General features: G+C 39.9%; 1 long non-coding RNA gene across 3 annotated transcripts; it reads left to right on the top strand.

Moving 5' to 3' along the window:
- Positions 1-1601: 1601 nt before the first annotated feature.
- Positions 1602-19789, top strand: LOC308610319. 3 transcript variants are annotated; one of them, XR_014014510.1, is made up of 3 exons: positions 1602-1825; positions 16624-16785; positions 18520-19789. It is a non-coding gene; the product is annotated as an uncharacterized lncRNA (long non-coding RNA). The 3 variants fall into 3 exon arrangements; XR_014014511.1 differs by lacking the exon at positions 1602-1825 and adding an exon at positions 12016-12068; XR_014014512.1 differs by lacking the exon at positions 1602-1825 and having other exon boundaries at positions 14059-16785.
- The last annotated feature ends 6082 nt before the right edge of the window (positions 19790-25871 follow it).

The raw sequence follows: 25871 nt of genomic DNA, 5'->3' as shown, positions 1-25871 counted from the left end.
CAAACACCCAACACAGCCAAAAATAAATAAATTAAATAAATACATTTAAAAAAGAAACTGTCAAGGTTATCAAAAACAAGAAAAGCCTGAGAAACTACCACAGCCCAGAGGAGCCTAAGGGGGCTTGATAACTAAATGTAATGTGGTGTCCTGGATGGAAGCCTGAAATGGAATTAAGGACACTAGGCAAAAGCCAAGGAAATCTGAATAAAGTACAGACTCTGGTTAATATTATTGTATTAATATTGGCTCATTAATTGTAAAAAAGGTACCACACTGGTGTACGGTGTCAATAATCGAGGAAATTGGGAATGAGATATATAAGAACTCTGTATTATCCCCTTAATTTTTCTGTATATCTAAAACCATTCTAAAATAGATATAGTCTATTAGATAAAACAAAAAAGGTAATGATGATTTGATTGTAACATCAGACTAGTGATACTTTGAGATATCTATAAAAACTGCCTTAGGAAATTGTCTGTGGTATCTGCTGGGGATATAGTCACAGGTACTCCTAATATTATTGTGGTTTGTTGTCTGCATTTAGATTTAAAGGACATGCTAAATACTAAATTGCAGCTAGAGGTTAGTGAAATTAAAGATGTAATATTCCCATCCAGATTCCACATACACTTTGATACATATTAAGAATCCCCTGCTCTTTGGTGAGGTCTAATTTTATGAAAGTGAAACTCAGAGAGATGAATTAGGTTGTTCCAGCTTTTTAAAAGCCCGCATTCTAGGGTCAAGAATTCTTACTGAGCCTTGTTGAAACTGTTTGCTACACTACCTCCTAATTTTGGAACTGCTAAACAGAGAGTTGGGAACTCTTCCTAGATTAAAAGTACTGCCTTGGCCTTGTGCAATTATACTGTTTAGGTTGCTGGACAAATCCAAGGATAAAACTGGCCTGGACCTAGTGATGGGCAATTCCAAAAGCAAGCTGAATGTGAGAAGTTCACTCACAGAGAACCCTAGGGTCAAAAAGCCTCTCTACTTGGGAATGGCTGAACACCGGGAAAATAAGCCCTGGTTCAGCTGTAAAGAGAGCACATCCTTGGCCTTTTTTTCCCCCTTAAGTCCGGAAACTGATGATCTGGTCAGCTTAGGAGAGGGAGGAAGGGAAGGAGGGAGGGAGGAAAATGAGAGAGAGAGAGAAACCTGTTAATAGCTGGTGCCAATTTAAAGAGAAGGAAAGGGTTTATTATATACGTATATGCTAATATTATTCCTAAAGCCAATTCTGATAAATCCTTCGGGAAAGAAAGAGATGCAGCCACCTGTTAATGTGGCTTCAGCTTCTTTGTGTCCAAATGTTACAGCTGTCACCAGACCAGCCATTCCACTTGGGGCGGGGCCAGGGGGTTAGAGGGGGAACATCTGTCCACTAAGGACACTACTGAACAGCAACAAAATCTTGGGGCGACCCCTCTCTCTTTCCACGAGTGCTTTCGCTAGCCGGTCCTACTTCCCCACTCCTTTGGGAGTTTCCTGTTCCATTACGTAGGCAAGAGGGCGAGAGGTCCCAGCTTTCCTAATTGTGAGTGGTTTGGCTGGGTGTGTACGTGCGAGTAACTGTGTGTGTGTGTGTATGTGTGTGTGTGTGTGTGTTGAGGGAAAGTGGAGCTTGCTACAGGGGCTTGGAAAAACTAGTCGCCAATTTAAAATATTTTCGGAGTGTTTGAATGATATCTTCAAAGCTAATCCCACTCTCAAATTCAGCGAAATGAACAATACAGATAAGGAAGATGAAGAGGGTGGAAAACCCACACAGCGGAATGGAGCTGTGCATGCCGCGGGAGTGACAGGGGAGCGCTCAGAGGTAAGGCGCTCTGCAGAGAAAGTCACTCTGGCTCTTCTCTCTCGGTCCACCAGCCGGCGACGCTTCTTCTGTAAAAGCATTCCTAGAAAATAACCCTACAACCGGGAAGGGTAGCGATCTTTGAGCGCAGTTTCCAGGAGCCGGTCCCCGCAGCAGGAAGAGGCCCCTCTCCCCCCGCGGCTGGCGCGGAATGTGGCGATCCGGCCCGGCGCGGGGGATGACTTCCTGCGGCCGGAGCTCGGCGGCGGAAGCGGCGGGAGCAGCTGCTGCAGCTGGCAGGTGGGGTGGGGGCCGGCCGAACTGACCAAGCACAGACCCGGCGCGGCGGCACTGCGGCCCCGGGGCAGCCGGCGCGGGGACATGCGCTGATTCGATCCCTCCGGAGAAGGTAAGCAGCCCGGCTATTATTAGCCTCGGCCACACTAATGGGGTTTGTAATACAGAGGGAAGAAGGGGAATATCCCTGCCGCCTTCTGCAATGGGAAAAGGAGCAGCAACTGGAATTGAATTATCAATCAGCCAAGTGCTTGAGATTATTGGAGGAGCGGTGTTAGTGGGCAAACAAAGAAGGCGGTCAGCCTCTGTAATCTTAAGATAATCAACCATTGCTGTGCCACACTCGCTTAGATATTGAAGAGGATTCAGAATGTAAAATAATTTGAGTTGCACTTTTACGTTGCTACCTTCAACCTTCGCTTGGTTATTTTTGGTTTGCGAGCAGCAGGTTCTTGTCAGCAGCCTGGAGAAGTAATCGGAAATCTTCCCTCTTCTTTTGCCTTCCTCAGTCTTCTCCCCTTCCAGTTATTAGAATGGGTCTGCACATTTCAACGTCAAACACCCACTTCAATACTGAACCTTTAGAAAGAATCTCCAATTAGAGGAGAAACTTACCTCCTGGAGTTCAGCTTGGGTTGAGCAGCACTTGTCCCCACTTCTCCCTTCATTTACCATCTTCTCTTGTCAATCATTTCATGGATTCCCCCACCCCCCACCCCGGGGATGCTGTGCTCATTAACAAGCCAGCTCTTGTCAGCTCCTGTCCACCACCTCTGTTCCGTGACTGATTTTTCAAGGACCCAGAAAGGGCATTGCCTTATACCATGTTTGGACTATTATCTGTGTCCTTCCCCAAAATGCATGGCATGAAAAATCCTTTAAACTCAGTACCAACATGGTTTCAGATAACTCCCTTCATTGTAGTCACTGCAGCTACCAGATGGGTTTCGAGGACAGCAGGATCTGTTGGGGTGTGAGAAAGAGGGCTATACCTACATATTTTGCTCCACGTGCATAAGAATAGGTGGAAGTAGAAATGCAAATGTCAGTCTGTCCCGTTTTTCTTGAAGCTTTTTTAGTCCAGCTAGGTTGTGAGACACCTAGCTGGGTAGGGTATGGGGCAAGTCCTCCTGCAAAAGCAAGCAGTGTGTTTGTCCTAGGATTCCCCCAATAACCTCAAAAGAGTTTCCAGAGAGGCTTTTCCCACAGGCAGTCAGAAAGCCAGGGGAGGTGGCCAAGGTAAACCTCAGGTTATTTGGGCATCCTCAAGTTAGTCTCCCCTTTTAGGGGTTCTGACCTAGGATTTCCCCACAAACGCTTTGCTGCTGAGCTCAAGTGCCCATTCTTGTTGCCACCTAGGGATGTACAATTGAATGATATTCTGTGAAATAGTGAAGATTGCTATGGTGGGGATTACAAATGTGCCACTTCACCAACAGAGAACAGTTGCAATAAGCCAGACTGTGTGGTGTCTGTGTGCCAATATTCCATTTAAGAAGAGATTTGTTATCTTTAAATCTGAAATTAAAGAGACAGTTTGACTCAAAAGGCCATGGATTTTATTTTAACAAATTAAAATAGGAGATCAATGAAAAAGAGGTCCAGGGTTTATAGCTAACCTTCTTTTTTATATATTGCTTTAGAACAAGATACTGGTTCTGAAAAATCATGTTACTTCTATTATATATTGTTATTGTTTTTCTGATTACAAATTCTCTATTTATAAATACACTTTGGAAAGATTTGAGTTGGTTTCTTTGTCTCTATCTTCAGTATATGAGGCAGAAGGAGTGGAGGGGGGTGGGCAAATCCCACTCCAAGTGGCCCACTCAGAGAATTGTTCCCCGGACCATGCAAACCTCTGGACCGATATTCTTTTGGCTGGTTGTTATTATTATCTTTAAATGTGGTTTGGGTTTGAAATATTAAATTTTCAATATTCTAAAATTTTGACTCAGGCACACCAACTAGAAGAGAGAACAAAGAACAAGAATAGCAAAACTATTTTCCACCTTTCTTTTTTTCTTCCCCCAATGTATTTATTTATTTATTTATTTTTATTAGTTTCTGCTTTATAACAAAGTGAATCAGTCATACATATACATCTGTTCCCACATCCCTTCCCTCATGCATCTCCCTCCCTCCCACCCTCCCCTTCCCACCCCTCCAGGCGGTCACAAAGCACCGAGCTGATCTCCCTGTGCTCTGCGGCTGCTTCCCTCTATCTATCTACCTTACGTTTGGTAGTGTACATATGTCCATGCCTCTCTTTCGCTTTGTCACAGCTTAGCCTTCCCCCTCCCCATATCCTCAAGTCCATTCTCAAGTAGGTCTGTGTCTTTATTCCCGTTTTACCCCTAGGTTCTTCATGACATTTGTTTTTTAATTCTGTATATATGTGTTAGCATACGGTATTTGTCTTTCTCTTTCTGACTTACTTCACTCTGTATGACAGACTCTAGGTCTATCCACCTCATTACAAATAGCTCAGTTTCGTTTCTTTTTATGGCTGAGTAATATTCCATTGTATATATGTGCCACATCTTCTTTATCCATTCATCCGATGATGGACACTTAGGTTGTTTCCAGCTCCGGGCTATTGTGAATAGAGCTGCAATGAACATTTTGGTACATGTCTCTTTTTGAATTATGGTTTTCTCAGGGTATATGCCTAGTAGTGGGATTGCTGGCTCATATGGTACTTCTATTTTTAGTTTTTTGAGGAACCTCCGTACTGTTCTCCATAGTGGCTGTACCAATTCACATTCCCACCAGCAGTGCAAGAGTGTTCCCTTTTCTCCACACCCTCTCCAGCATTTATTGTTTCTAGATTTCTTGATGATGGCCATTCTGACTGGTGTGAGATGATATCTCATTGTAGTTTTGATTTGCATTTCTCTAATGATTAATGATCTTGAGCATTCTTTCATGTGTTTGTTGGCAGTCTGTATATCTTCTTTGGAGAAATGCCTATTTAAGTCTTCTGCCCATTTTTGGATTGGGTTGTTTGTTTTTTTGCTATTGAGCTGCATGAGCTGTTTATAAATTTCGGAGATTAATCCTTTGTCAGTTGCTTCATTTGCAAATATTTTCTCCCATTCTGAGGGTTGTCTTTTGGTCTTGTTTATGGTTTCCTTTGCTGTGCAAAAGCTTTGAAGTTCCATTAGGTCCCATTTGTTTATCTTTGTTTTTATTTCCATTTCTCTAGGAGGTGGGTCCAAAAGGATCTTGCTGTGATTGATGTCATAGAGTGTTCTACCTATGTTTTCCTCTAAGAGTTTGATAGTTTCTGGCCTTACATTTAAGTCTTTAATCCATTTTGAGCTTATTTTTGTGTATGGTGTTAGGGAATGATCTAATCTCAAACTTTTACATGTCCCTGTCCAGTTTTCCCAGCACCACTTATTGAAGAGGCTGTCCTTTCTCCACTGTACATTCCTGACTCCTTTATCAAAGATAAGTTGGCCATATGTGCGTGGGTTTATCTCTGGGCTTTCTATCCTGATCCACTGATCTATCTTTCTGTTTTTATGCCAGTACCACACTGTCTTGATTACTGTAGCTTTGTAGTATAGTCTGAAGTCAGGGAGCCTGATTCCTCCAGCTCCGTTTTTCGTTCTCAAGATTGCTTTGGCTATTCGTGGTCTTTTGTTTTTCCAAACAAATTGTGAAATTTTTTGTTCTAGTTCTGTGAAAAATGCCAGTGGGAGTTTGATAGGGATTGCATTGAATCTGTAGATTGCTTTGGGTAGTAGAGTCATTTTCACAATATTGATTCTTCCAATCCAGGAGCATGGTATATCTCTCCATCTATTTGTATCATCTTTAATTTCTTTCATCAGTGTCTTATAATTTTCTGCATACAGGTCTTTTGTCTCCTTAGGTAGGTTTATTCCTAGATATTTTATTCTTTTTGTTGCAGTGGTAAATGGGAGTGTTTTCTTGATTTCATTTTCAGATTTTTCATCATTAGTGTACAGGAATGCCAGAGATTTCTGTACATTAATTTTGTATCCTGCTACTTTACCAAATTCATTGATTAGCTCTAGTAGTTTTTCGGTAGCATCTTTAGGATTCTCTATGTATAGTATCATGTCATCTGCAAACAGTGACAGCTTTACTTCTTCTTTTCCAATTTCGATTCCTTTTATTTCCTTTTCTTCTCTGATTGCTGTGGCTAAAACTTCCAAAACTAAGTTGAATAAGAGTGGTGAGAGTGGGCAGCCTGGTCTTGTTCCCGATCTTAGTGGAAATGGTTTCAGTTTTTCACCATTGAGGACAATGTTGGCTGTGGGTTTGTCATATATGGCCTTTATTATGTTGAGGAAAGTTCCCTCTATGCCTACTTTCTGCAGGGTTTTTATCATAAATGGGTGTTGAATTTTGTCGAAAGCTTTCTCTGCATCTATTGAGATGATCATATGGTTTTTCTCCTTCAACTTGTTAATATGGTGTATCACATTGATTGATTTGCATATATTGAAGAATCCTTGCATTCCTGGAATAAACCCCACTTGATCATGGTGTATGATCATTTTGATGTGCTGTTGGATTCTGTTTGCTAGTATTTTGTTGAGGATTTTTGCATCTATGTTCATCAGTGATATTGGCCTGTAGTTTTCTTTCTTTGTGACATCCTTGCCTGGTTTTGGTATCAAGGTGATGGTGGCCTCGTAGAATGAGTTTGGGAGTGTTCCTTCCTCTGATATTGTTTGGAAGAGTTTGAGAAGGATGGGTGTTAGCTCTTCTCTAAATGTTTGATAGAATTCGCCTGTGAAGCCATCTGGTCCTGGGCTTTTGTTTGATGGAAGATTTTTAATCACAGTTTCAATTTCAGTGCTTGTGATTGGTCTATTCATATTTTCTATTTCTTCCTGAGTCAGTCTTGGCAGGTTGTGCATTTCTAAGAATTTGTCCATTTCTTCCAGGTTGTCCATTTTATTGGCATAGAGTTGCTTGTAGTAATCTCTCATGATCTTTTGTATTTCTGCAGTGTCAGTTGTTACTTCTCCTTCTTCATTTCTAATTCTATTGATTTGAGTCTTCTCCCTTCTTTTCTTGATGAGTCTGGCTAATGGTTTGTCAATTTTGTTTATCTTCTCAAAGAACCAGCTTTTAGTTTGGTTGATCTTTGCTATCGTTTCCTTCATTTCTTTTTCATTTATTTCTGATCTGATCTTTATGATTTCTTTCCTTCTGCTAACTTTGGGGGTTTTTTGTTCTTCTTTCTCTAATTGCTTTAGGTGCAGGGTCAGGTTGTTTACTCGAAATGTTTCCTGTTTCTTAAGGTGGGATTGTATTGCTATAAACTTCCCCCTTAGAACTGCTTTTGCTGCGTCCCACTGGTTTTGGGTCGTCATGTCTCCATTGTCATTTGTTTCTAGGTATTTTTTTATTTCCTCTTTGATTTCTTCAGTGATCACTTCGTTATTGAATAGTGTATTGTTTAGCCTCCATGTGTTTGTATTTTTTACAGCTCTTTTCCTGTAATTGATGTCTAGTCTCATAGCATTGTGGTCTGAAAAGATACTTGATACAATTTCAATTTTCTTAAATTTACCGAGGCTTGATTTGTGACCCAAGATATGATCTATCCTGGAGAATGTTCCATGAGCACTTGAGAAAAATGTGTATTCTGTTGTTTTTGGATGGAATGTCCTATAAATATCAACTAAGTCCATCTTGTTTAATGTATCATTTCAAGCTTGTGTTTCCTTATTTATTTTCATTTTGGATGATCTGTCCATTGGTGAAAGTGGGGTGTTAAAGTCCCCTACTATGATTGTGTTACTGTCGATTTCCCCTTTTATGGCTGTTAGTATTTGCCTTATGTATTGAGGTGCTCCTATGTTGGGTGCATAAATATTTACAATTGTTATATCTTCTTCTTGGATCGATCCCTTTATCGTTATGTAGTGTCCTTCTTTGTCTCTTCTAATAGTCTTTATTTTAAAGTCTATTTTGTCTGATATAAGAATTGCTACTCCAGCTTTCTTTTGATTTCCATTTGCATGGAATATCTTTTTCCATCCCCTTACTTTCAATCTGTAAGTGTCTCTAGGTCTGAAGTGGGTCTCTTGTAGACAGCATATATATGGGTCTTGTTTTTGTATCCATTCAGCCACTCTGTGTCTTTTGGTGGGAGCATTTAGTCCGTTTACATTTAAGGTATTTATTGATATGTATGTTCCTAATCCCATTTCCTAAATTGCTTTGGGTTCGTTATTGTAGGTATATTCCTTCTGTTGTGTTTCTTGCCTAGAGAAGTTCCTTTAGCATTTGTTGTAAAGCTGGTTTGGTGGTGCTGAACTCTCTCAGCTTTTGCTTGTCTGTAAAGTTTTTAATTTCTCCATCAAATCTGAATGAGATCCTTGCTGGGTAGAGTAATCTTGGTTGCAGGTTTCTCTCCTTCATCACTTTAATTATGTCCTGCCACTCCCTTCTGGCTTGTAGAGTTTCTGCTGAGAGATCAGCTGTTAACCTGATGGGGATTCCCTTGTGTGTTATTTGTTGCTTTTCCCTTGCTGCTTTTAATATGATTTCTTTGTGTTTAATTTTTGACAGTTTGATTAATATGTGTCTTGGTGTATTTCTCCTTGGATTTATTCTGTATGGGACTCTCTGTGCCTCCTGGACTTGATTCACTATTTCCTTTCCCATATTAGGGAAGTTTTCAACTATAATCTCTTCAAATCTTTTCTCAGTCCCTTTCTTTTTCTCTTCTTCTTCTGGAACCCCTATAATTCGAATGTTGGTGCGTTTAATGTTGTCCCAGAGGTCTCTGAGACTGTCCTCTGTTCTTTTCATTCTTTTTTCTTTATTTTGCTCTGCATCAGTTATTTCCACTATTTTATCTTCCACCTCACTTATCCGTTCTTCTGCCTCAGTTATTCTGCTATTGATCCCATCTAGAGTATTTTTCATTTCATTTATTGTGTTTTTAATCGATGCTTGATTCATCTTTAGTTCTTCTAGGTCCCTGTTAACTGTTTCTTGCATTTTGTCTATTCTATTTCCAAGATTATGGATCTTGGAAATAGAATCTTGGATCAGCTTTACCATCATTATTCTGAATTCTTTTTCAGGTAGACTGCCTATTACCTCTTCATTTGTTAGGTCTGGTAGGTTTTTATCTTGCTCCTTCACCTGCTGTGTGTTTTTCTGTCTTCTCATTTTGCTTATCTTACTGTGTTTGGGGTCTCCTTTTTGCAGGCTGCAGATTCGTAGTTCCCGTTGTTTTTGGTGTCTGTCCCCAGTGGCTAAGGTTGTTTCAGTAGGTTGTGTAGGCTTCCTGGTGGGGGGGACTAATGCCTGTGTTCTGGTGGTTGAGGCTCGATCTTGTCTTTCTGGTGGACAGGTCCACGTCTGGTGGTGTGTTTTGGGGTGCCTGTGGCCTTATTATGTTTTTAGGCAGCCTCTCTGTTAATGGGTGGGGTTGTGTTCCTGCCTTGCTAGTTGCTTGGCATAGGGTGACCAGCACTGTAGCTTGCTCGTCGTTGACTGAAGCTGGGTGCTGGTGTTGAGATGGTGATCTCTGGGAGAGTTTTGCTGCTTGATATTATGTGGAGCTGGGAGGTCTCTTGTGGACCCGTGTCCTGAAGTTGGCTCTCCCACTTCAGAGGCACAGCACTGACTCCTGGCTGCAGCACCAAGAGCCTTTCATCCACCCGGCTCAGAATAACAGGGAGAAAAAGTAGAAAGAAAGAATTAGTAGAAGAAAGAAAGAGAGAGGGAAAGAAAGGAAGAAGGGAAGAAAGGAAGGAAGGAAGGAAGAAAGAGAGAAAGGAGGGAGGCAGGAAGGATGGAAAGAAAGAAAGGAGGGAGGGAGGGAGTGAGGAATGAAAGTAAAAGGAAGAGTGAATGGAAGAAGGGAGGGAGGGAGGAAGGAAGGAACGAAAGAAAGAAAGACAGGAGGGAGAGAGGGATGAAGGAAAGAAAAAGAAAGTGGAAAGAAGAAGGGTGGGAGGGAGGAAAGAAAAAGAAAGAAAGAAAGGAGGAGCCGAGGGAGGGAGGGAGGAAGGGAAGGTAGGAAAAAAAGAGCAGGTAAAGTAAAATAGAATAAAATATGAAATATAGTAGCGTTATTAAAATTAAAAAGTAATTATTGAAAAAAAAACGGCCCGATAGAACCCTGGGACATATGGTGGAAGCTAAGCTATACAGAGAGAATCTTACACAGAAGATTACACATACACATTCACAAAAAGAGAGCAGGGGGAAAAATCAAAAATCTTGCTCTCCAAGTCCACCTCCTCAATTTGGGATAATTCGTTGTAAAAAAAGGAAAAGGGCGAGAAGTCTGAAATCTTGCTCTCTAAGTCCACCTCCTTAATTTGGGATAATTCGTTGTAAAAAGAGGAAAAGGGGGGAAAGTCTTAAATGTTGTCCTCAAATTCCACTTCCTAAATTTGGGATGATTCGCTGTCCATTCATGCACTCCACAGACACAGGGCACATCAAATGGACCGTGGAGCTTTAATCCGCTGCCTCCGAGGCTGCACAGAGAGATTTCCCTGTCTCTGCTCTGTTCTCACAGCTCCCGGGTCTCAGCCTTGGACCTGGCCCCGCCTCTGCGCGTAGGTCGCCGGAGGGCGTCCGTTCTTCACTCAGACAGGACGGGTTTAAAGGAGCCACTGATTCGGGGGCTCTGGCTCACTCCGGCAGAGGGGAGGGAGGGGCGCGCAGTGTGGGGCGGGCCTGCGGCGGCAGAGGCCGCCGTGACGTTGCAGCAGCCCGTGGCGCTCCGTGCGCTTTCCCGGGAAAGCCGTCCCCGGATCCTGGGACCCCGGCAGTGGCGGGGTGCACAGGCCCCCCGGAAGGCGGGGCGGACAGTGACCCGCGCTCGCACACAGGCCCGGCGGCGGTGGCGGCGGCGGCGGCGGCGGCAGTAGCCCCAGCATCTCACGCCCGTCTCCGAGGTCCGCGCCTTACCCGCGGCTCGCGCCTGTCTCCGGCGCTTCCCCAAGCAGCCTTCTTAATGCCCTCTCCTCGTGCACCAGGAAACAAAAGGGAAAAAAGTCTCTTGCCTCTTCGGCAGCTCCAGACCCTTTCCCCGGACTCCCTCCGGGCTAGCCGTGGTGCACTAACCCCTTCAGGCTCTCGTCCTTTCGCCAGCCCCAGTCCACTCCCTGCGCTCCGACTGAAAGCCAATACCCGAGCCTCAGCTCCCAGCCCCGCCCGCCCCGGCGGCCAAGCAGACAAGCCTCTCGGGCTGGTGTGTGCCTGAGGGCACCGATCCTCTGTGCCGGAATCTCTCCGCTTTGCCCTCCACAACCCTGTTGCTGTGCTCTCCTCCGCTACTCCTAAGCTTTCCCCCTCCGCCACCTGCAGTCTCCGCCCGCGAAGGGGCTTGTAGTGTGTGGAAACCTTTCCTCCTTCACGGCTCCCTCCCACTGGTGCAGGTCCCGTCCCTATCCTATTGTCTCTGTTTATTCTTTTTTTCTTTTGCCCTACCCAGGTATGTGGGGAGTTTCTTGCCTTTTGGGGGTCTGAGGTCTTCTGTCAGCGTTCAGTAGGTGTTCTGTAGGAGTTGTTCCACGTGTAGATGAATTTCTGATGTATCTGTGGGGAGGAAGGTGATCTCCGCGTCTTACTCTTCCGCCATCTTCCTCCGAAATCGGATTTTCCACCTTTCTTACCTAATTGTAAAATATTTAATTATATGAATAATTATTCTGAATAATAGGTGAAAAACATATTAAAATAATAATTCATTTTTTTGAAAGTAGCCCAAGGTTTATGAAATACAGGTTAGTGCAATTGATCTTAAGTACAGTAAAAATTTCTGTAATTTTGAAAGGTGTTTTTATGTTGAGTATTAGTACATGAAAATATGCTAATGATGGTTAGAAATTGAAATGTCTGTTACTTGGTTTCTGAAGAAACTGAGTTCTTTGGCAAGAAATGGGTCAGGATTAGGCGACTGGAGCCGCCAAAGCCGGCATCATACCTGCCAGTGATTTTATAGGTGAGATGAATGCATTAAGTTATGGATTAGGGTTGGAGAAGCCTTCTGGGGAAGAAAGAAAACAAGATAGAAAATAGAATTTGTTATTTTAGTGCAACTAAGATAATTAAATTTAAGGTATTTCTGAATTTGGACTTCGTTATATTTAAACAATTTCTGAGGAAAGTTTCTAAATTCAAAGCCCTAGGTAGAAATAGTTGTATGATTTCCTAACCGAAATTAATTTATGACTCTATTTCCTTTGTTAAAAACGTTTCCCAGAGAAAGGAAAAATTAATTGCCCCGTGTTAAGGAGGAGTAATACCAAATAGAAGGATGTATTCTATTAGTTGCTAAATGAACTGTAGGAACTTTTTTGTAGATATGACAAGATAGAATTGAAATCAATCTGTTGCTTTCCAATCACGTAAAAAAAAACATTTAGTCTGGTGGGTGGTCAGTGTTATCAGTAATTTAAGACTTGAGTACCCACTTAGGATTCACAAAGTTGCCCTCTCTTTACAAAAGGCATTTTCTGGTGCTGCTTTACTGCCATTAGCTACAATTGAAGTAGACTTATCCTGAGATTTTGAAAAACAGAAAAAGAAATAGTAGGATTCATAAGGCTTTGCCTCCACTGAGAATAGGTAGAAAAAGTGCTATTTTGAAAGTTATCAATGGCCTCTTAATTGCCAGATTTCTGCGCTGTTTCAACCTGCTCTTTATGTCTTTATTTTTAAGTTCTCTTCTAAGTTCTTTTTTAAAAATTTTACTGCTTAGTGTTTTATTCACTAAAATAGCATTTTTAATTGAAGTATAGTTGATGTGTAATATTATATAAGTTACAGGTGTAAAATATAGTGACTCACAATTCTTAAAGGTTATACTCCATTTATAGTTATAAAATATTGGCTATATTTTCTGTGCTATGCAGTATATCCTTATAGCTCATTTTATAATAATAGTTTGTACCTCCTAGTCTCCTATCCCTATATTGTTCTTTTTTTAATTAAATACTTGTGTTCAAAAGTATTATTAATAAGTAATACATAAAGAGATATCTCTTTATCTAGTTTCTCACTAATCCCCTTAAATTACCTCATGACCAGCCTAGAACAAGTGCTGTTTATTTCTAGTTTGTGCCTCATGATATCACGACTATATGTCTTCATTTGTTCCTTTCACTCACCCTGCTACACGTTGAAACCTTGCTCACAGCATACACTGCCTCTTCCATGAACCCTTCCCCATACCCACCTTCCTTCTCATTTCAGATGTGTTTCTCCCTTGTCTAAACGCCTGTGGCACTTTCTATTTTGGTCTATCCTTTAGTTTGAACATGATTTGCTGTTGTAAAATAACCCTAGGGAGCAGAGTCTTTGACTAACAACTTTTTATTACCTGAAACTCATAATACAGTGCCTAGCTATGTATATGCAAAGTAGATGTTCAGCAATTTGATTTTAGTGAAGAAATTAGCTATTATTTTCCAGGGGTGTATATCCACCTACTCAAATATCCAAGTTAGGCTCTAAATAGTGTGTGCAGGTACATTTTAGTTTAAAATCCCTATATAATAATATAGTGAAAGTACATTCAAACAGTTATATTCAACAAAAGTTATTGTGAGCTTACATGCCCTTAAGTGGATATTGGCTCATCCGTATCAAAAAGCATAGTAAGCATTACAAAAGAAAACTTTAAAGAAGACATTGTACCAGCTTTCAGTATGCTTTCATTCTACTGAAAACAAGTAAGCAGGGGAAGATGTCTTGCATAAATAAGTACTAGTCTTAAAGCGCTCTGCTAGGTACTTTCATCTATGGTGTATAATTTCATCCTTCTACTATATGCTAATTTTACACTGAGACTCAGAGATCTTACCTAAATGGCAGAGATTCTTTCCACATTCACATGCTGTTCTTTGAAGTGTTACGAGTGAAGGAAAACTATAAAAACATAATCAGAGTAGTTTAAAATGGTTTTGTGGTCAGGCTTTCCAGTGCTTTTTAAACTTTTGGGTCTTAACATCCCCTTTAATAATTCACTAAAGGCTATGCGTCCACTCCCCAAGTACATACACAACACACACACATAGAATTTTGCCTGTAATTGCAGGTGTTCGCGGACCTAATAAAGCCCTCCTTTGCAAATGCTTTAAGGACATCTACGCTGGGCTCAGTTTTTCTTTTTGCTTGTTCTATGCTTAATATTTATTTTTGTACCTATTAAAATTAAACAAATTGTTATCTCTTATAGATTGAGATATAAACCTAAGCAGCTTCGTACTTTACAACTTTTCTTTTTGCATTTTTGTATTCTGTCCTTCTCTCTCACACAAACACACAAATTTATATAAATGAGATCAAATAATACTTTTCTGTGAAGAGAATGCTTAGAATTTATTCTTAACGATTTTTCTATATATCACACCTCAGTGTTAGCTGTAGTCATCATGTTGTACATTATGTCCATAGTATGTATTTATCTTACAATTGGAAGCTTGTACCTTTGACCATCTTCCTCCAATTTCCCCTCCCCTGACCCTCTGTCTCCTGTAACCACAGGTCTGATCTCTTTTTCTATGATTGTTTTCTTTTTTTTTAGGTTCCACATATAAGTGAGATCATATAGTGTTTGCCTTTCTTTCTCTGACTTATTTAACTTAGCATAAAGCCTTCAAGGTCCATTTCTGTTGTCTCAAATGGTAGCATTTCTTTGTTTTCTTACAGATGAATAATATTTCAGTGTGTGTGTGTGTGTGTATACATATAATACGTATATATCTATAAATATATAAAACAACCTCTTTACCCATTTGTCCATCAATGGGCACTTAGATTGTTTCCATGTCTTGGCTATTATAAATAATGCTGCTATGAACATGGGGGTGCAGATATCTTTTTGAGTTAGTGTTTTCATTTTCTTTGGATATATTCCCAGAAGTGGAGTTGCTAGATATATGTAGTTCTAGTCTTAATTTTTGAGGATCCTCCATACTGTTTTCCATACTGGCTTTACCAATCTACAATCCCACCAACAGCACAAGGCTTCCCTTTTCTCCACATCCTCACGAGCATTTGTTATCTCTTGACATTTTTGAGGATGACTGTTCTAACAGGTGTGAGGTAATATCTCAATGTGGTTTTAATGTGCATTTCCCTAATGACTAGTGGTATTGAGCATCTTTTCATGTACCTGTTGGCTTTTCGTGTGTCTTCTTTGGAGGAATGTCTATTCGGCTCCTTTGCTCATTTTTTTAATTGGGTATTTTTTTTTTGCTATTGATTTGTATGAATTTTTAATTTAGTTTGGATATTAACCCTTATCAGATATATGGTTTACAAATATGTTTTTCGCATTCTATAGGTTGTCTTTTCAATCACTTTGTTGATTTGTTTTTGTTTTCGTTTGCTGTGCAGAAGCTTTTTAGTTTGATGTAGTTCCATTTGTTTATTTTTTATTTTGTTGTTTGTGTTTTCAGTGTCATATCCAAAAAGTCATTACCAAACCCATGTAATGAGCTTTATTCCTATGTTTTCTTCTGGCAGTTGCAGTTTCAGGTCTTACATTTGAGTCTTTAATCCAATTCAAGTTAGTTTTGTGAGTGGTATAAGATATTGGGGCCTCCCTGGTGGCGCAGTGGTTGAGAGTCCGCCTGCCGATGCAGGGGATACGGGTTCGTGCCCCGGTCTGGGAGGATCCCATATGCCGCGGAGCGGCTGGGCCCGTGAGCCATGGCCGCTGGGCCTGCGCGTCCGGAGCCTGTGCTCCGCAACGGGAGAAGCCACAACAGTGAGAGGCCCGCATACCGCAAAAAGAAAAAAAAAAAAAGATATTGGTCCAATTTCATTCTTTTACATGTGAATATCCAATTATCCCAGGGTTCCCTTGTATGTAACTTCTCTCTTTTCTCTTGCTGGTCTTAAAATTCTTTCTTTGTTTTTGACTTTTGATGATTTAATTGCAATGTGTCTCAGAGTAGCCCTATTTGAGTTCAACCTATTTGGGCTTGTTTGGACTTCATGGATATGGATGTCCATTTCTCATCCTAGGTTTGGGAAGGTTTCATCCATTATTGCTTTAAATATACTTTTTTTCCCTTTCTCTCTCTCTTTTCTTCTTCTGGAATTCCCATACATGAACATTGTTTACTTTATTGTGTCCCATAATTTCCATAGGCTTTCTTCACTCTTTTTATTCTTTTCCTTTTTGTTCCTTTCACTGGGTAATTTCTAAAGTCCTGTCCTCCAGTTTGCTGATTCTTTCTTCTGCATGGTCGAATCTACCTTTGAAACTTTCTATTGAATTCTTCAGTTCAGTTATTGTATTTTTAAAATCTAGTGTTCCTGTTTCTTTGATGTTGCTACTTCCTTGTCAAACTTCTTGTCTTGTTCATGAATTGTTTTCCTAATTTCACTTAGCTGTCTGTGCTTTCTTGTAGTTCACTAAACTTCCTTAGGAGGATTATTCTGAATTCTTTGACAGTTCATAGATATTCTTTTTTTTTTTTTTTTTTTTTTTTTGCGGTGTGTGGGCCTCTCACTGTTGTGGCCTCTCCCATTGCGGAGCACAGGCTCCAGACGTGCAGGCTCAGCAGCCATGGCTCATGGGCCCAGCCCACTCTGCGGCATGTGGGATCCTCCCGGACCGGGGCACGAACCCGCATCCCCTGCATCGGCAGGCGGACTCTCAACCACTGCACCACCAGGGAAGCCCAGATCTTCATTTTTTTAAGGTCAGTTATTGGAGTTTTATTACTTTCCTTTGGTGGTGTCCTATTTGCCTAATTTTTGTGATCCTTGATTCCTTACATTGGTATCTGCATATCTGAATAATTGGGCTCTTCCTCCAGACTTAACTGGGTATTATATTCAGTAGCAGTAGTACATGGGGCTATGAATTAGTTTCCTGGCAGAGAATCAGAGCTTGTATAGGACCTGGCTCTGGACAGGACCCAGAGCCTGTATAGTTCATTGTTTGGGAACCCAAATCAGGCCAGAGTGTGCACTTAATTCCCTGGTCAGGTGAGGGCACTGGTTTTGCCCTGCAGAAGGGGGAGGCCACAGGCTGTGCTGTCTGTTCAAGTGCCACTGTATCTAGGGCTGTTTAATGGGCTGTACAGCTTCCCATGTTCTCTGGTTAGGGTCCCCAGTTGGACGTGCTGAAGGCTGTATTCAGTGATGAGTAGGGCTATGAATTAGATTTCCTGCCTGGGTGCAGCAGGAGAAGCAGCTCTAAAGCCAGTAAAGCTCTTTGTTGTCTTAACTCAAGCTGATCCACACTCCACGTTCTGTGGCTGAACAAGGCCACTGGCTTTGCTTTGCAGACTATCAGCTCTGTCTACCCTTCTCTAGGCTTGAGCACTGCTTGGCCGCACAGTTTCTAGGAGTTGTCACCAATCCTTCTAGTCAGATGGGCCAGGAAGACACTCTCCACAGCAGATGGGATGGGGCTAGTCCCAGTTCCTTTGCCTGGGTGGGATGAGGAGGGAGCACTCCAGGCGACTCTTAATTTCTCAAACAGGCTCCCCAGTTGGGAGGAGCTGGGAGCTCCTCTCAGCCTTGGATATGAATTAATCTCCCTGCCTGTGCATGGTACAGGATCCCTCCACACCTGATACTGGCTCTGCTTTGTACCAGAGCCAGTGATGAGCTCTGGCTGCCTGCCTCTTGGCTGGAGCACGACTGGGCCAAATAGCTTCCAGGATTTATTGCCAGCCCTTTTGGTCAGATGGCCAGAAGACACTCTCCACAGTGGGTGGGCTGTGACTCTGCTCTTTCCCTGGGTATGGGCAAACCAGGTTCAAGGGCCAGATGCATATCAGGTGGATCTGTACCCTGCTGAGTTCCCCGGTTGTAGTGTCCCACCAACCTGGCTCTGTAGATAAGCAAAGGTGCCAGTTGTGATCACTACTTGGGCACTGCAGGTATGAATTCCATCGGTCACAATCCATGTGCTGGCTGTTGCATGCCCCTTCCCCCTTCATCACAGTCCAACTTTTAGTGGTCAAACCCTGCAGATTCCCCTGCAAACCCAGTGGAGCAGATTAGAGCAGTGGCTCCCACAAAGCAACCCCAATGCTAGTGGTGGTGCTTGCTGTCCCCCAGTTCTCTTCCCCTACTGGAGGAACCAGAGGTTCAGGGGAGACCTCACCCATGGTGCTCCACTGGCTTGGGGGAGGGGCAGTGTGGTCAAGCTCCTTTTCTCACCCTTCTAATGCAGTCTGTCTTGGTCTCTGTGGTGCACGGGGGTGCTTCAGCCTCACCTCCATGTTCTAGGATTCTCTCAAATAGTGTCCTGTTTCCAAATAATTGTTAGTTGTTCCTCCTGTGGGGGACGTGGAGCCAGGAATGACCTTGGTGATGTCACCCCACTCTGGGCTTACTTTGACAATATGTGTGTCCTTTATAGCCCAGACATTTCTGGTACTTGAAATGAGGTTCTCCTTTTATTGTTCTCCCTGCTTTAGGACCTAAAGTGGGAGCTCTTCATTAGCACTGGCACAAAGGCTGCTGAGATGACTAGGAAGCAAGTGCCAAGGAGGATAGTGAATCAAAGAACCTTGATTCATGGAAAAGGAATCCCAGAAGGAGCTCTAAATGTTACACATTCCAAAGGATTTATTCAGGGTTTTCCAATCAAAATCATTTTTACAAAAAAGAAACAGTTCTCAGACTTCGAGTAGTATACTGCCAAGTATGTGGAAGAACATTGCCAGCAGTTGAGTGGTGTGGTCTGCTTTGAAATATATTCAGTTTGCTTAGGATGGACATATGTCTACTTCAAAGTTACTATTTCTTTCTAGTAATGCTGTCTACAGTACTATATTTGCTTTTGGCAAGTTAAGAAAACAATGACATCCCTCCCAGGTTCTAGAACAATTACCAGCATAAAAATACATTAAACTTTTTAGCTGATACTTAAGGAAACCAGTACTAGCTAGCATTCCTACTGATGCTAGTATTCAAAGAGAGGCGTGACAAAACCATTAATCTAGAAAACACCAGGTTGGAAAGATGGAGAGAAAGAACTCAAGAGGACTACTTAAGCTGTTGCTTTCTTTACATGTCCCCAAATATGATAATAACCATATAAGCTCCTAAAATAAGTGCAATTTTATGCAAACTTCATAGTATGCCTAGTATGAGGTAAATTTTTACTTTATTTTATAGTATATTTTTATTTTTTATTTTGGTAAAATGTCCCATAATGTAAAATTTACCATTTTAACCATTTTTAAGTGTATCATTTATTGGTATTAAGTACATTCACAATGTTGAGCAACCATTACCATTATCCATTTTAAGACCTTTCTTGTTATCCCAAACAGAAACTGTACGCACTAAACAATAACCCCTTATTTCTCCCCTCCCCTTAGCCTCTGGTTAACTCTATTCTATTTTCTGGGTTTATAATTTGCCTATTCTAACTACCTCATATAAGTGGAATCATATAATAGTTGTCCTTTTGTGTCTGGCTTCTTTCACTTAACATAATGTTTTCAAAGTTTATCCATGTTATAGCATGTAGCAGCATTTCATTCCTTTTTAAAGCCATACAATGTATAGTGATTTTTAGTTGCAAAACACTTTTAGTACATTGTGTTTCTATTATATTAATGATATCTAGCATATATCACTACCATATTACCTTTAGTAGATGCCCAGTAATGTGTACTATGAGTGAGCCATAATTTCATTCAGTCAAAACCCATTGATAAACATTTATTAAGTTCCAAACAGTTTTATGATTTCAAGAAATGTAGTAATGGACATAGAGGTTCATGTCTTTATGTCCTGGAGCTTTTACTTTTGATGGAAGAATTCTTGGAGTGGCATGGAATGGTATTGTTGGGTCAGAGATTATGCAGAAACATTTATCATTTGAATACATACATTGACTATAAAAACCATCAACTTCTTCAACAGATAATATTCCTGTATTTTATGTAACCATTTATGACTATCTTAAAAATGAATGCAAGTAATGTAAGGGAATCCACTTAATGTGATTTGAGCAAGGAAACATTCTCACTTTTTTCATTTCTAGTTCATGGAAGAAAATTCCTATACACAAGTATTGAAATATTTCAAGTCTCTGGATCACACATTTCATCATTTCAAAAATATTGCAGAGTACATCACGGATGTCAGTCAAGTCTTGTAACAACAGTGTAGAAAACTAGTAACATTTATAGCTAGTTTGTTTTTAAGCTTCAGCAATGGATCAATTCTATCCAGCCTAATCTGTAATTTTAATGAGATTAATTTTTAAAATAAAAAAGATTAATTTTTAATTTAAAAGTATTTTTAGCTCATATTTATGTACCTGCATTATGGTAAATCTTTTAATTTGTTGTTTTTTTTCTTAGTTTCTCTTCAGAGTATCTTTTAAAATTTATTTTTAAACAGAATAATTAAAGCCCAAAGATGAGAATGTCTCATTTAAGATAAACTAAAGGATGTTGGAATAGCTGAAGTATGAACACAATTGGCACAACTTTTCACTACTCTCCTTAGAAGAAGACTGTTTTGATTTGCATGGTCCAAGAAAGGAGAAACAGATAACTTGCTGGGGATTGCATCCTGCTTTACTTAAATTAGACATTAACAGGCTAAAAGGGCAAGGATGAAGCAACATGTTTATAACATATTTTTGAAAAGCTACTTAAAGGTGAAGGGTGGTAAGAACACAGACAGACACACCCTAGACATTTCACTACAATATTTTAAGGTATGCCTTTTCTTTGGTTGATAGGGATGGAGGGACCTATTAATAAACATTTCTCCTATTTACTTTTGTCTTTATTGCTGTCTAATCAAACCCTCATTAAAAAACAGACATAAAACAAATAAGCATTCTGACTTTTGCCTGAATAAGCAACAACAAGCTCACATCTTAAACAATGGACTGCAGTGGCTATGAGACTGAGGATCCTTGGCCATTGCAACAGTAGCAGCAACACAGCCTGCTTTGTTCCTTCTGTTGTATACTGCAGAATCTGAGTAAATAGAGAGAAGTCAGTGATACCTTTAGTGCCATTTCTTACACTCCTCTCCATGATCTTTCACACTCAGGTTCTCTGGTCATCTCAATGTAGTGAAAAACCACCAGGATGTTAATACCCTCTATCCATTCACAAAACTTAATGCTTCTGAGACTTGCAGAAATAATGTTGAATCTGAATTGGTGGTACCCAATAGAGTCACTAAGAATAATCCGTCAGACTCACCAAATCCAAATTCAGATTTAAAGGCCATCAAATTTTAAAGATAATGAAGATTTTAAGATTTCCATATTTATTATATATGGTCATATGTAAAAATTTAGAAAAGTAAAATTACATGTATAGGTTTTTAATTATAAGCTATGTTCACTGGAGAATTAATGCATTTTTAAAAGGATTCATTCTGAAAAGATTACATTAGCACTTTTTTTAAACCACTACCCTCAAAAATAAATTGTGACAAATCATTGTTCACCCAAGTTTATGTCTCATCTCAAGGAAGTGAGTTGTTCTTGGGGAAATTGCTTTCATCTAATTTGTGCTTTCCTGCAGTGGATCAAGCTGAAATGAAATGGGGCTGACATTCTTAACTATTATTACGTGCCCACATTTACCAGAATTACCTAATGATCAGTACCGAAGAGTTTTATAATAAATAACTATGTATGTACTGAGAGTCTCCACTGATAAAAGTTAGTTGAGACATGGCTGGTGATCCCATAGAAGAGATATCTAGCTTATATTTCTTACATCATCTCCATAGTAGAAAGCAATCCAGGATTGCAAAGCAAGGCATGAGACAGTAGCATTTGGTGTATTTTATAAATGTTTAGATTTCTAGGGAGTTTATTGGTATTACATATTGTGGTAAGCACTCAAATGTAAACTGTTACTTTAAAATAGTAAAATATCAAGACCGTACAAATTCCTGCAACTTAAATGGTCAGTTTGGTATTTGGCTTTATGATAGGCATCTGCAAGATATTTATTAAACAACCAAATGAACCAATGCCATTTAATTTTGAAAACTGCCTTCCTAATACAAAAGAATTGGTATTCTACACAAGTTCCTTGTGATTATTTTTGTAGGTGTGGTGGGAATGAATTATGGATGGCACTACCCTTTCTCCTGTTTCTTGTCTGAGGTTTTGGTAGGGTGGAAATTAGAGATGATGGACCTTAAAGTTTGAGCAGTTCAAGACACTCAACCAGTAAGTCAGAAAGAGAAAGACAAATACCGTATGCTAACACATATACATGGAATCTAAGAAAAAAGAAAAAAAGGTCACGAAGAACCTAGGGGTAAGATGGGAATAAAGACACAGACCTACTAGAGAATGGACTTGAGGATATGGGGAGGGGGAAGGGTAAGCTGTGACAAAGTGAGAGAGTGGCATGGACATATATACACTACCAAACGTAAAATAGATAGCTAGTGGGAAGCAGCCACATAGCACAGGGAGATCAGCTCAGTGCTTTGTGACCACCTAGAGGGGTGATAAAAGGAGGGTGGGAGGGAGGGAGACACAAGAGGGAAGAGATATGGGAACATATGTATATGTATAACTGATTGACTTTGTTATAAAGCAGAAACTAACACACCATTGTAAAGCAATTGTATTCCAATAAAGATGAAAAAACAAAAAACAGTGAGTAGAATTCAAATAAGTAATAGTAGATATAAAAATAATAAAAAAGAAATTCTGGCAAAAAAAAAAAAAGACACTCAACCAAGCACAATCCATTTACCCAGGACAAGAAAACATATGACATTACTCTTCTTTTTTCAACCACCATGGATTCGAACTTTTAGAAAACTGAAAATGCAAGATACAGAGTTTATTTATTTTTTAAGTAATTTATTTAATTCTGGCAGCGTTGGTTCTTTGTTGCCGTGCCTGGGCTTTGTCTAGTTGCAGGGAGTGGGGACTACTCTTCGTTGTGGCGCGCGAGACTCTCATTGCGGTGGCTTCTCTTGTTGCAGAGCACGGGCTCTAGGGCACGCCGGGTTCAGTAGTTGCAGCGCATGGGCTCAGTAGTTGTGGCTCGCGGGCTCTAGAGCGCAGGCTCAGTAGTTGTGGCACATGGGCTTAGTTGCTTTGCGGCATGTGGGATCTTCCCAGACCAGGGTTCGAACCCATGTCTCCTGCATTGGCAGGCGGATTCTTAACTGCTGCACCACCAGGGAAGCCCAAGATACACATTTTAATAAGAAAATATTAGTCAACAGTTCTCTTATCTCTGTGTCTTTTTCTATCTCATTGATTGTGAAGAATACAATCATAGAGAAAGCAAAATCTACATCAGTTGAAAATTTTTTCCTCCTGCATGCATGTTATAGTGGATGTGTAACATCTTCACAGGGTTTGTGAAATCACTATTTCACCACAGAAATTAAATATGACACTAAAATGATCTGACACTAATTAGTCCATTGAATAAGGGGAGGAGGATAGGCATCTTGGTCATCGTGTAGAAGAAAAAAAAATCATTAACCTGTTAGGCAAAATACTTGTCTTTAAATTATCCCTTAATAAATATAATAGAAAATGAAATAAAATGGCAGTACAGTGTTATGAAAGGAAAGCAATTGGGTGATCTCAAAGTGAGTGAGTATAAAAATCAATATTTTTGTTTAGTTTGTTAATAATTTTATTCTTAGAGCTCTCAGGCAGCTAGTTTTGGTCATTTTAAAGATCAATCAAAAAGTTCTAAACATTATTTTTAAGGTATGCAGATCACTAGGCCCTCCTCTCCTCCTTTCTCTCTTTCTTTTAATTTTTTAATTTATTTTGGGGAGTTTTGGCTACCACTTATGTTCTAATCATGTTTTTCAGGAAGTGAATTTGAACTTTGAACCTCACCTAGTTTGAATCCTACCTCTATTGTTTTCTATCTCTATGACTTAGGGTAAGTTACTTAACCGCTGTGAATTGTTTCTGGATATTTAAAACAGGAAAATCACAGGGTTGTTGCGAAGATTAAAGAAGATAACATAAAAGGGAACTTACTGCAGTGTTTGAGACATAGTAAGGGTTAGTAAATATTTCCAGTTTTTATCTTTCTAATTCTCAAGAGCAGTTTACAATGAGATCTCATTACCACAGATTTTCCCTAAAATTATGAACCTTTACCTACCCCTCTCCGTTTTAAAGCAAACCTTGAAATGACTGAACCTCATAGGAAGACGTCTCAATGCAGGTAATCCCAGTAGCAGGAGAGGTTGAAGCTACCACAATGCAAAGTTGTCAGGCTCTGATCTGGCAGTAGCTGTGGGAATTAGTCTTAGCTTCTATTTTTAACTCTGCAAGGAGTTGATTTTTGGATGACCTGGGAAAACTCAGTTGGCATCTTATTTTCTTTCTGAATTTCTTTCTGCATCTTATTTTCTTTCTGAATTGTACCATTTGTCTAATCACTCTTTTCACTGGCTCATTATCAGAAATGATATCAAGGGTGTTGATTTCAGAAGTAATGTTATAGAAAATGGGAATTGTTCCCTTTCTTAAAAGCAATAGTTGACAATTTTATTTTATTTTTTTCTGATACAGTATTGAAGTCCCTGGGAGAGGGCAACTTTAATTTATAAAGAGTTGTTAACATTCACTTCCTCTAACAAAAGCCTTTAAAGGTAATACTACTAATTATCTGCCTTGTACCCCAGTCTTTTTTTTAATATGTAACTGTTGAAGTTTTTTAATGTTAATCAATATCATTAAGTTGTCCAAAAAGGAAAATTAATCTGTTACTCCATTGTACATCATATACAAAGGAATCTTCTTGGTATATGATATCTTTCTATTTGACTGAATCTCAATGAATTGAGAGAGTACATGTAAGAATTTTAATATTCAGAGTCTTATTCATAAAAGTGCACTACTGAGTAGATTCAATCACTAGCAACACCTTTAAACTGAAATCAAAAATAGAGCCTCAATTAACGTGAAAACTTTAGTAGCAGAAACACCTGCCTATAAAAACTACACTGTTAGTATACAGGCGAGCTTTAGTATGACAACAGTTTTGTTGAGCTTGAAAAGCACATAATTTTACATTTTTTTCTTATTTGACTTTTTATCATTATGTGGACCATTTAGGTCTAAGGAAACAAGTACAAAAACTGCCTAAAGCCTCCCATTTAATATGTAAGCCATAGTTGTCCGCAAGAGAGTGTTTTGTGGTGATCAACAACTCTAGCCAAATCGGCAATAATTTATTTTAGTTGGTAGAGTCTAATCATGTGTACCTAACTATGTTCTTTTAAGTAAAAAGTGTAAAACATTTTTAGTAGTAAGTTTGTCCTGAATTTCCAAGTCAATATTTTTAATCCCTGTTTGAATACTGAATTCATTAGCTATTCACCAAAGGTTTGAGGCATAGATTTTGGGCCTAGTCTCCTTCTAAGATGAGATGTAGCAAACAGTCTAAATTCCAGTTTTAAATATACACGTGCAAACACATATACACATATATTATACAAAGATTTATATACAGACATTCCCCAAATTACAATGGTTCGACTTACCGATTTTTCAACTTTATCATGGTGCGAAAGTGATACTCGTTTAGTAGAAACTATAGTTTGAATTTTTTCACTTTTTCAAAGTATACTTTGAATTTAGAGTAGAAACTATACTTTTCCCAGACTCCTGATATGCAGCATGATGCTCTCTTGTGATGCTGGGCAGCAGCAGCAAGCCACTCCTCCCACTCAGCGACTCGATCACAACTGACACACTTACAACCGTTCTGGTTTTCACCTTCAGTACAGTATTCAATAAAACAAATGAGATATTCAACAGATTATTATAAAA

This window comes from Mesoplodon bidens, assembly GCF_964165515.1.
Source record: "Mesoplodon bidens genome assembly, contig: HAP1_SCAFFOLD_197, whole genome shotgun sequence".
NCBI classification, from domain to species: Eukaryota; Metazoa; Chordata; class Mammalia; order Artiodactyla; family Ziphiidae; genus Mesoplodon; species Mesoplodon bidens.
The sequence above is the reverse complement of the archived record's forward strand: the minus strand, read 5'-3'. Positions and strand labels throughout refer to the sequence as shown.